This window comes from Pteropus alecto, unplaced genomic scaffold (genome assembly GCF_000325575.1).
Source record: "Pteropus alecto unplaced genomic scaffold, ASM32557v1 scaffold146, whole genome shotgun sequence".
NCBI lineage: Eukaryota > Metazoa > Chordata > Mammalia > Chiroptera > Pteropodidae > Pteropus > Pteropus alecto.
This window is the reverse complement of record NW_006442107.1, coordinates 32,281,528-32,293,124: the sequence shown is the minus strand read 5'-3', so window position 1 is coordinate 32,293,124 and position 11,597 is coordinate 32,281,528. Positions and strand designations below refer to the sequence as shown.

Below are 11,597 nucleotides of genomic sequence, written 5' to 3'. Positions count from 1 at the left end.
GAACAATTATAATTCTTTCCTTGGTTAATATTTTCAAATGCTAATTATCCCCTCTTTTTTATGCAAAGTAGAGAGTAAGAGCCATTATTAATTATTCCCGCTTTCTTCTCTCTCTAGGAAAAAACCCAATGTTTACAGAAATGTCTTTTTCACTCTGCATTGGAAATGTGTTTGGAGTGTAAATTTTTTCATCTATGTGGTTTCTATGTATTCTTTTTTGCATATGGAGTGGAATTTGGAACTCAAAATTCATATCACAGGTCACATAAAACCTACTGTGAAAATATCTTACTATCGTCGGTTAATAATTTACAAAAGAAATGCTAACAAAAAAAATCTCTTTTATATTAAGTGAACATTATTTCTATCATTTCAGGGAGATAAGTAGGTCAGATTTTTCACAGTGCAATTAAGTATGCCAAGAGCCAATGGCAAAAAAAAAAAAAAAAAATGGCTTTGTACACAATGTGTAGGATGAGTCAAACTACAAGGAGAAAAATGCTGACAGCGCACACCCTCCCCTGCTATCACATCCTAGCAGATCCCAATTTTCAAAGGAGAGGCACTTGTCTTTGTGACTGACAAGGTTTTTCTTTAACATATTAACATAAAGTGAATAATAAGGTTGAGGGAGACCAGCTGAACCAAAGGATAAGTAAAAGCATGAAGCAGAAGAAAGGAATATAAAGAGCAAAAACCTCTTCCAGACAACAGCTTCTGCCTGGTTTAAGATGGAAACTGAGAAGCACCCAGAGTGTGAAATGGAACATACTGGAAAGACGTCCTTTTTGGTCATAGCGTGAGCCAGATGAGCAAATATATGAAATTTTGTCTGGATATAAACCAACATCCAGTTGAAAAAAATGAGAAAAGCGAGTGTGCACTTTTCAGGCCTTTCTAACAAGTTGGACCCACGTGTCCCACGTCGGCCCCTCGTGGGAGCTGCCAGCCGACCTCGCATCTGTGCTAGGATAGGAGGGCCTCTCCATGGTGTGGTTCTTTTCTTGGACATTGTTTTCCTCGTTCTTTATTTCTCACCACCCTGATAATTTCTGATAATTTCTGGGTTTCGGGTCTGTTTTCTTCCACACGACTGGAAACGGACACAAGGTCTTGTCACAAGGTCTCTTTCACTCTGGGCAGATATTGCATGTTTTGTTAGAAATTAGGACATTTTGAATGGGCTTAATTGTGAATTAACATTCTAGGGTAGAGATGTTCTTAGTGAAGTTAGCAGGTTATTTCAGGCTATAAAATGTAGAGAAGACTCTAGCTACCAAAAAATAATTAAGAATGAAATGGATAAAGAGGAGAAGGAATACACAGAAGCAGCCATTGTGACGACAGGTGGGCGCAGACACATTTTCAAGACCTGAGAAGGGGCAGGACATACACATCCCACCTAACCTCCTGTGTCATCTCTTCTCACATTTCTATCCTACTTGCCTTGTCTCTTGTAGATCTCATTGTCTCTAACCCACAGAGAGGGTCCCCACTTGTTATGTTTTTCACCACACCCTGTTGCTGATACCTTCTCACTCCTCGGTTTCAGCTGCCATCGACATTATTCCCATCTCCATCCTTGTAGTGGGTTCCTGGTAGCCCCTTCATCTGTCCACAAGAACAGAAGCCATGTGGTTTTCATCAACTAACTTATTTCTCCTCACTCCACATTTGTAACATGCCACCCACTGCATATAATCTTGTATTTGCTCCTCTTCTCCCTTGCAGTCAAGAGAGGACTTGATTGCCTTGGTCATTCTGATGGACACCTCCTTGGAGGTGATGTCCCTCCTCTTCGATTAATGCTGAACTATTTAGTAGTAATGATTTCTTCACAGGGATCCACAGAGACATCTCTATCTCATTAACATGTCATTGTGTGTTTTCCAGGTGGTTGTCTCTGACTGATGGACACTGTGTTTTGAGTTTGCAGTGTCCATAGGCATATGGTCAGCTTGAACTGCTGAGACTGCACAATACACCCCCAAGAACTGGTTTTCATGACAACATGTGGATGATATTCATTAATGTGCCCTTACACCTTTTCTTTGAAAATCTCACCCTACAGAAAGATACCTTTTAAAACACTAATTATTGGAGACTCAAATGAATACAAGTAATGTTCACTGAAGCATTAATTTACAATTGCCAAAATTTAGAGACAATCCAAGGGCCTATCACCAGATAAATGGATAAACAAAATATGGTATAAACACACATGGAATATTATTCAGCCATAAAAAGGAAAATCTGATACATGAATGAACCTTGAAAACATTATACTAGATTAAATAAGACAAATCCCTCCAGAAAGGACACATACTTTATAATTCCATTTACATGAGATACCTAGAATAGGGAAATTCATAGAGACAGAAAGTATACTAGAAGTTACCAGGTTTGGGGAGGCGGGGGAGAGAAAGAGTTACTGTTTAATGGATGCAGAGTTTCTGATAACGAAAAAGTTTTAGGAATATAGTGGTGATGCTTGCACAACTTTGTGAAAGTATCCAATGCCACTGAATTATATACTTACAAATATTAAAATGGTAAATTTTATGGTATATATATTTTACCACAATAAAAACAACTATATCCAAAATAGTCTATTTTAAGAACCATAACAAAGCACCCCAAACAAAACTCTATGGATTGCCATATTTTACATTTTGGATGTCACCATAAGATCCCATGACTTATTTCACTTTCCATGTATACAATACTATACATTTTTTCTCTCCTTTTATGGCCAAGAAGCTAAGATTAGCTAGTACCATTTTTAATCTGTAAAATACACATTCAGAAGGATTCAAACTGTTTATAAATGTTTTGAAGGAAATTTAAACAGTGACCAAAGCTTTAGCAAGTTTTTCCTCCAAATGCCTTACTTTTTAAAAACAGTGGCACATGTATTTAAATTTTATTTTATTATACCTCTATTGATGTTTCAAGTCAGTATATACATTTTTAAATTTATTTATTATGGTGATATTGGTTAACGAAATTCAGTAAGTTTCAAGTGTACAATTCAACAATAAGTCATATATTATAATTGCATTGAGTGTTCACTGCCCAGAGTTAGATTTCCTTCTGTCACCACATATTTGATCCCTTTTACCCTATCTACCTCCCCACTTCCCACTTCCCTCTGGTAACCACTAGTCTCAAGTCAGGATATTTTAACCAACTATTACACATAAGAAATAAATAATTTGTCTCAGTGATCATAATTTGTTTGTGGAAAAAATTTTTCTAAAATTTACCAGAAAATACTAGTGGTAGAAATTTTGATTTTTTTCATAGAGGAATAAAATCTTAAAACTTGTTAGAAGCAATACAGGAATACAGGGTTAGTAGAGTGGGTGCTACCATCCCGTTTATGAGTCATTACTGAAAACACTTCCTTTTATCTTTCTTAGATAAAAAGCTGACAAACTAGTCTTTAAAACCTTATTTAGCCAAATCCAGTTATAAAATCAGTTAAAGAATATCGATATCAGAAGAACATGCACATTTTATTAATGATACCAACAATAAAAAGCAATGATCGTATTAAATACAGTAAAACATACTGCTTTTAAAGAACTATTTATTAGAATATAACATTCCTCAAAAGTTATTTCAGAAATCCAAATGACTTCCTTTTGCTACACATGTATCTCCAAAAAAACTCGTAGTGTTTGCATAGACGTACTTCTGTAGCGCCAGGTGGGTTAGAATGTGGAGGCATAACTCTCCTATTACAGAGCCTGCTGTGACCTCCAATGGGTGGTAATATTCGCACTTGACCTAATCATGGGTCTCCTTGCTCCCTGGCCTTCCTAGTTTTGTTAATGACCTGTACTTCATGTGAACTGCCTGTTACAAAGTCTATCACAGGTTTCTTGGTGGGCATGACACACATCTTTACTATTTGCTAATTGATCATCTTCAGGCAAAGAGGAGTGCCACGTGATTTCCAGGGAAATAAAACTTTTCCCTGTAAGAGCTAAAACTTAAAACAATAAATAAATGGAGTTAACCATTACAGATGACTATAAAACTCCAGACTTACGGAAGTTTGGAACCTAGTAGAAACACCATGGTGGCCCATGCAACTCAATAGCGGGAAAGCCAATATTTTTAATTGCCAGTTACTCTTTTAAAAAATGCATTGTGCTTTTCCTGCCTTCTTAAATGGAATTCATAGGATACCTAACTCCACGTTTGGGGCTCCATTACCAAACTTCAGGGACTCTGCCATGGGTTCTCTGGCTGACTACGCCCTGGGGCCAGAGCTGTCCCCTCAGTCATCTTATGGACGTCAGTGGAGCCTCTCCTTTGCCCTACTCCAGCCTGACCTTGCTAGTGGCAAATCGATTAGGGGCTGGGGTACTAGATGACCACAGCAATTAGAAGTAGGTAAAAATCTGGCTGTCAGGGAGAAGGGCTCTGGGAGGAGACCTCGCCCACTAAAGGCGTCACTTGGGATTCACCACAGCTCCTCTGCACGTTTTTTAAGCACTCTGTGATTTGTGACCATGTTCTCATTGCTTACATCTGACAACATCTGAATTCTAGATAAAGACACACTCTCATCTTTCATATTTTATCTTTTCTCTCTTTTTTCTCTGTAAACTCTCTAAATTTTTCTTTTCTCCAAAAAGTTTGGTTCTACCCTTCAATATTTCTGAAACTCTACCTAAGTGAGAATTTGAATCTCTTGCCTTTGACATATACAATTCTTTCTCATGGCTAGCTAACGCTGCAATTTCACAGTGTTCTATAATGGAAAATGTGACAAAGGCCAGAAGTCACCAAACCACCTTACAACCTCTGGAAAGGTCTGGGACCCTACAAAAGAGATCATAGCACTCATGTGCCAAAGCTCAGCACCCTACTCCTTGGACAGAGCCTCTACCCTCACTCCAGGCCTGTGAATTCTCATTTCGAGTACAAGCCAAACAAAATAGAAGAGAATAATCATATTTGTGCAATGTCTTATAACTTGCTGTATAACCTCTATATCAAGTTGTGCTCCATGCGCAACTCTCTGTGAGCAAATCTTCTGTGGACTTAACCGACTGCATTCTCTCAAAGATTGACAGTTTGTCCTTCAAAGGTGGTTTAGACATTAAAAATAGTCATGACCCACCACGAAATAGGTCAGGTTATGCGAGGGACCCTGGAGAGATGTCCTGATATCTAAGAAACTGCACTGGCTTCAGGAAGACTTTTCTGGGACAGAGCTGGTCCCAGGGAAAGCGAGCAGAAGGGTGTGAGGTGCCCACGAAGTGCCCTTAGTAGAATGAAACTTTGCTCGGTTATCACTCTTTCGCAGAGTGACACTCCCTTGTGCTGCAAGTGTCAAAACTAGATAATTACCTCACCACCACCTCACCACTTATTAAATTTGAACTTGATAAAAGGACTAAACACCATTTATTTTTACACTGATACGGCAGTTTTCATCTCAAATAAATCCTGGTTTACAAACAACAAAACCCAAAAACCCAAAAAGGAATTGTGACCTTGGTGTAGAAAGGCCTGAGTCCTGGACCTTGCCCTATCACATGCTATGTGACCTCAGGCAAGTTTTTTCCATACCCTCCCATGGGTAGACCAGTTAGCCCTTAACTCACAGAGTAGAGGTGGAGAGCAAGACTATGGCACAGAAGCACTTGGCATTACTCAAACATGCTACAGCGTTACCTAGCTGTCTCAACAAAAAAGTTACCTAGGGACTCTAAAGTAGAGTTTTCAGTGATTTCAAGTAAAGTGTTCCCCCCCACCCCCAAACAGGAGTGAACAGGAACTGGGTAAGCAGCAGGTTGCCCCCAGTCAGATACTCTGATACTGTCATGTGGAAAGGATCAAAGCTGGTGCCGCACAGGGGAACCTTTTTCAGGTGAATTCCGCCCGCAAGCTACTTTCTTCCCACCAAAAAGCCTGAACGACTAAACTCCTTTTGACAAATAGTCCTACACTTCACATATCAGAGACAGAGGCAGAGAAATGGAGACGAGGTCAGACAGAAGACCTGGAGAATTGGGGAGGGGGGCGGTGCGCAGCATCAGGCAGCATGTATTTTGCCAAACTGCACACTTCTGTTCCACAGCTATTAGGAACCAGGGTGGCTGTGGCTATGGGAATACAAACCAATTAAAAATATGTAACTGTTCTTGATAGAAATGTAACACAATGATTTGGTTCATTGGCCTTTCATCATCAAGCAATTCATAGATTTACTTTGGTTGTTTTATGCAAGCCTGTCTCATCATTCTAACATGTTATAAAACCAAGGGCATTGACTGAATCATCTACTTCCTCCATAGTTCCAACATCACCTGGTAGAATATTATGCACAAAGTGATTGTTTAAAAATAAGGGGGAGAGGAAGGAAGGGAGAAAATTTTTCAAGTGGTTGCTTATCACATAGTCTGTAGGAAAAACGATAAGATTTTCAAATAGTTCGAAATAAGAATATCTATTTTAAATTTGAAATATAACCCAATTATATGCCATGAGATGGTACTTTTTAAAACAGACTAAAAATTTAACACTCCTCTCAAATTTTCACTTGTAACATTTTGCTATTTATATTTTTATAACATTAGGAGGTGGTCTCCATGGGTCTTTCCCATTCCTACATTGCTGGGTACACCAAAGACACAAGGCCTGGACCAGTCTTCAGCCAGACCATTTCTCAGGTCTGTGTTTTTAGCGAGCATCCTTGAAGGATGAGGTAGCATTTCCCTCTGTAGCAAAGAGCAGGTGTGCTTATCCCAGCTTAGTGTTCCCCACTGTGACACAGACCCACTGTTGTGTGCACAGTGTCCATCTGGGCCCACTGGGTCCTGCTACTTGGATTTGGGAACAAGCGGAACTGACTAATCTGCCTGCTGTGCCCTGAGTAATAAAGTCCTTTATCTCTGATGCAGGAGGGTCATGTCTTCTGTCAGTATTCCTGGAACAGGGTAGTTATTAGCCTGTAAGAAGGGTAAAATCAAATCCAGATCTACCAATATCTTACATCAAATAATGATTGAGCATCTCCAACTGACTACAAAATTGAGTCAAAGGAAAACAACTAGATCCAAAGGTTTTGCCTATAACAATAGAATTTAGCACTAAATACTTTCAAAAGTGATTCTATCTTTTTGTAAAAACCATCTCACCCACCTTGGGCTCTTCTACATCCAGTTCTGAGCGTGCACAAAGATTCTGTCTGTATCAGGCATTGACCCAGACAGACACTCCCAGTGCCTGACCAGGCGTTTGGCTTATTAGCTTCTAATCTCATCCCTTTCTGCGACCTGCGGCTCTGAAGGCAATTGGTTTTCAAGGTCTGGGGAGCAAGAGTAAAAAGAGTAACCAGCCTCTGCCTTTGGCACAGTTCTGCCTTGTCTCCCTGCAGTAGGAGGTCAGGGTGGCCACGTTGGTACACGCGTTTCACTGTTCGCCTTCATATTCTCTGAGGCTTCTCACGTCCCGGTTGTCTACGGCTCAGTGCTTACGCCTCACTCACAGGTCACTGTTCATTGTATGAAGGCCAGGGCCTCCCCATCTCATCCCTCTTTGACAGCAGGGCTCGTGTGGTTCTTCGAACAGCCTATATATACCCAGCAAGAGGGCGCTCAGTCACATCTCTTTAATACTTGATGAGTGAATCAATTTATTATTGTTTCTAGTTCTCATTGGCAACACCAGTTTTCAACATCATTCTATTGGGTTTAAAAAGTGGGAAAGTAGTGAGTATGATTTTTAATCAATTTACCCCAGGAACTTAAGAATTGATCTGTGTGTCTGCCATAAAAAATACAGCATACCTCAAACTGGAAATGTTTTCACTCTTTGTTTAATTTACTATTCCATGTGGTTTTCTCTGAGAAAAACAGCCAGACCGGCCCTTTCCTAAATTTTCTTCCAAATCAAACCTGGAAAAACAGGTAACCATTGCTAAAGAGAGCCATAAAACTTAAAATTCTTTTTTTTTTCAATTTAGGAGTTAACAAATATTAGCTCTCTCCGTTATTTTTTGCAACTAGTATGTAGAAGCTTAAATATTAAAAAGAAAAGTTTAATGAAGTTTACAAAATGACTGTTCAGTGCTTCTAATATGTAGCTGATTTTTATAAAGTCATGATATTTAGACATCTTATTCAAAATAACACTATTTAGATGTTCCCACTTAAAACATTGGATGATGGTTAATTTTATCTCATTCCACAAGTCAGCCTTGACCACCTCTTCTCCCCAAATCAGCCCTCTCTATTTGTCATCAAGTTGTCCCAGATTCAAAGCACTGGAGCCCTCCCGATCTCTCCCTTCCTTTTGATCTTATTTACCAACAAAACTCCTTTCAAGATACCTCCACATTTATTGTTCCTCCTCTTTTTCAATATCACTACCCTAATTTAGGTCTTCAATATCCCATGCCCAGGTTGGTGAAACAACTTTCCAAAGAGAATCTACTGACTCTGTCTGTCCCAACTCAAAGCATTTCTAATCTAATTTCTCTTCAACTATTTTTTATCAGGATGTTCCCCTCTTCCGAAAAGCCAAGGGCTCTCTTTAAGCCAGCAGTTGACCTCGCTTGCACTGTGTCTGCCTCATATCTCACTCCAGCACCTGCCCTAACCTGCACTGAATCTGTGGGGTTCAGAACAATAAGAAAGTTTGCCCTGTGTCTCCTTGACTGTTGAAGGGACTGCAGTAAAACCCCCAAGAATAAAAAACAACTGTTTTTTCATGTTGATATACAAGAAATAAGTGTCAAAAACAGAATCCCAGTGAGAAATTATAGCACCAAATTTAAGTTAGCTTGTTCCAAAGCAACAAACAGGATCTGTTCTGGAAGGACTGAGATGGCCAACTTTTGAGCACAGCCCAGAGCAGTAGCAGCAGCATTTCTCGGATTCCCAGAAGCAGAGATAAAGTATCATGTTACACTCCTGGGTGGTCACTGGAAGAGACATGTTTAATGTCCCTGCATACAAAACTTACAACAGAGAACCAAATGCCTGGTGGAATACCCTTCTGGAGACTTCTCTTGACAGAACACACACAAGCTATGTCAAAACATGTTCAAAATTCCTTGTAAACATTCAAGTCAAAGTGCAGAGTCAGCAGCAGCTTGAGCCTTTTTTGCACAAATGTTTTCTTCTCAACAGATTCCAGACACACAATCCATGTGCTGAGAGATATGTATATGAAGTATGAAAACACAGTCACGTGTCCACACCCACTTGTCCTGCTTTCGGTCTGGTGCCCAGAGCACCCACCTATCTAACCCTCCTGGGAGCCCTGAGTACCCGCTGAGGAGACCTGCAGGAGGGACCTAGCCGAGGTGTACGCTGAGCAGTGGTGCTCTCTGCGCAGTGGTGCGGCACGCCTGCCCCCACAGCTGCTCACACGCACGCTCCCTAGTAACCTGCTCCTGCTACACATCTTATATATCAACATATAAATAGAAGGCAGCTCTGCAGGCCTCAACCCCAGCAAAGCCAATGGTGACTATTTTGTGACTCCCTGAAATAAATTTTTCCTGGCAAGCGCTTCGCTGTAGTGAAGATAAAGTACTCTAATAAACCAAGAACTCCCTCAAGTGAGATGGATCATCTGATAATAACTGTAATGCATTCAAAAAGCATGACAATAATCTTGTTACCACTCCCCCCATACCCAGAATAAACATTCTCAAGCCTTTTGCAGAGCAGTGTCCTCTGGTTTTTCACATTTGGGGTCCAAGTTTGTAGCCCCAAGGAGAGCCTGTGGCATTCTACAGTTCCTCTCTGCCCTCCATCTAATTAGAAGACAGAACTTCCCCTCTTTCATCCAGCCAGCCAGGTGACAAGCACATGCTGCACTGGTCCCGGGCCCAAACAGCAGCAGGCGTAGTCTCGCCCTTGAGGCGGGCAGGCTCCGAGTCTGGGCTCTCTCCAGGCTGGTCTGGCTTTGGTAGTCACACATACTGCCACCCAGCCAACAACAACTTAAATATCCCCTATGGATTAACAGAAAGAAATTCAACATATATATTTTATGTTAATCTGTATCTCCTCTTACAACAAAGCTATATCTCTTTTAAATATCAGAGCAAGTTTATGAGGTAAGTAGTTATCTCTACTTTATAGTTGAAGACACTGAAGTTCAAATAATTCAGCAACCTGCCCAAGTCACATTATATTGAAGTGACAGACAAGGGTCTGATGTCTGAACAATGCCTGACTCAGGTTCTACAGCACTATACACTTAGCTCTAGTGCCACCACAAGTAGAAGATGTCATTCTCACAGGTATTTAACAGGTGGCAAAATCTTCAAAGACTTATTACCACTGTACTTGCCTTAGTTCAGGCTCTTTTTCCTATTTAAATTGCTGCAATAGTCTCTTAAGTGGCCCGTCTCTTCTAGATTCACTCCATTGCTACTTATCTGATCATGTCATTTACCTTTTAAAGTCCTCCTGTGGTGCCACACTGCCTTCAGAATAACATCCAACACTCCGAGCCCAGATATTAGTCTCCTGTTCTGTCCTCAGCCCGCCTGACCTGTCTAGTCTTACCTGTGTACACCCCACACGCCACACCCCTTGCAGTGGTCACACTGCATGGCTTGTGGTCCCATGGACTGACTCTTCATCTCTCACTCCAGTGCTTCCCTGTTTGGCTATGATATAATTACTGCTATGGCCTGAGACTTGGGTAACTGCATTTGAGTGTGCTATGGTACATCTGTTATTTTCTAATTGCTCTCTGATGCTTTTATGAATAGTGAGTCTGGAGATACTGCACAGGAAAGAATGTCCCAGAAGTTGAAAATGTGGCTGTTTGATCAAAAGCTCCACCTTTTACTGCTGCCAAGCAAATAGGGTTAAGTGGCCAAATATCTCATAAGGTCATCTGAGGCAAGCCCAGGGTCTCCATTTATAACAGAACTAAAAGTAGAGATGAGGCATGACATCGTGAGGGTGCTATCATGTGCTAGTGGGGCTGACCAAGGACACTTCATTTGTCCTTAAGCACGAGACAGTGCTTTGAAAGACCGAACCTCTTAGGTGACTGTGACGATCTCTGAGAAGGAGCCTTCATCACCTAAGACATCTGACTGTAACATGCAAGGATGTTGTGTCAGTCCCAGTTTACAAACCAGGTGGCTTCCTGATCAAAATCTTACACACAGTCCCTCCCGAAAGACAAAAGTGGCTAACGCCGAACTAACATTAAAAGATTCTGAAGAATCTGTACTAATATATCAATATATTTCCCCCAGTTCTATCAGAAATGTTATTTATATTATATATCTTACCTGTATATTAAAATACACATATAAAGTATATATCTCATACCTTAAGATCTAAAAACTGTGAACCAGTGCTATTTTTCTATAGTTCTGAATTTTCATTCATCCTCAGTTATAAAATATGTGTCCATCAACTATTTTAGTTTTCTTTCTCTTGGTTATAAATGTTTGGTTTCATTGACTTTGTTGAAATTTTTCTTTAGAATTTTCTCCAAATGGGGATTTATCTCACTCATATATATTGTACCAAAGTCACAAAATATTTCACTAATTGTTAATAAAAGGCAATCAAAAACCATGGGGAACTTGAGCA

The 11,597-nt window shown here is 40.3% G+C and overlaps 1 protein-coding gene across 5 annotated transcripts in view; it reads right to left on the bottom strand.

Moving 5' to 3' along the window:
• The window catches only part of MTCL1 (microtubule crosslinking factor 1), a 111,767-nt gene that overhangs the window by 59,591 nt on the left and 40,579 nt on the right, over positions 1-11,597 (bottom strand). The gene's annotated exons all lie outside the window — the stretch shown is intronic.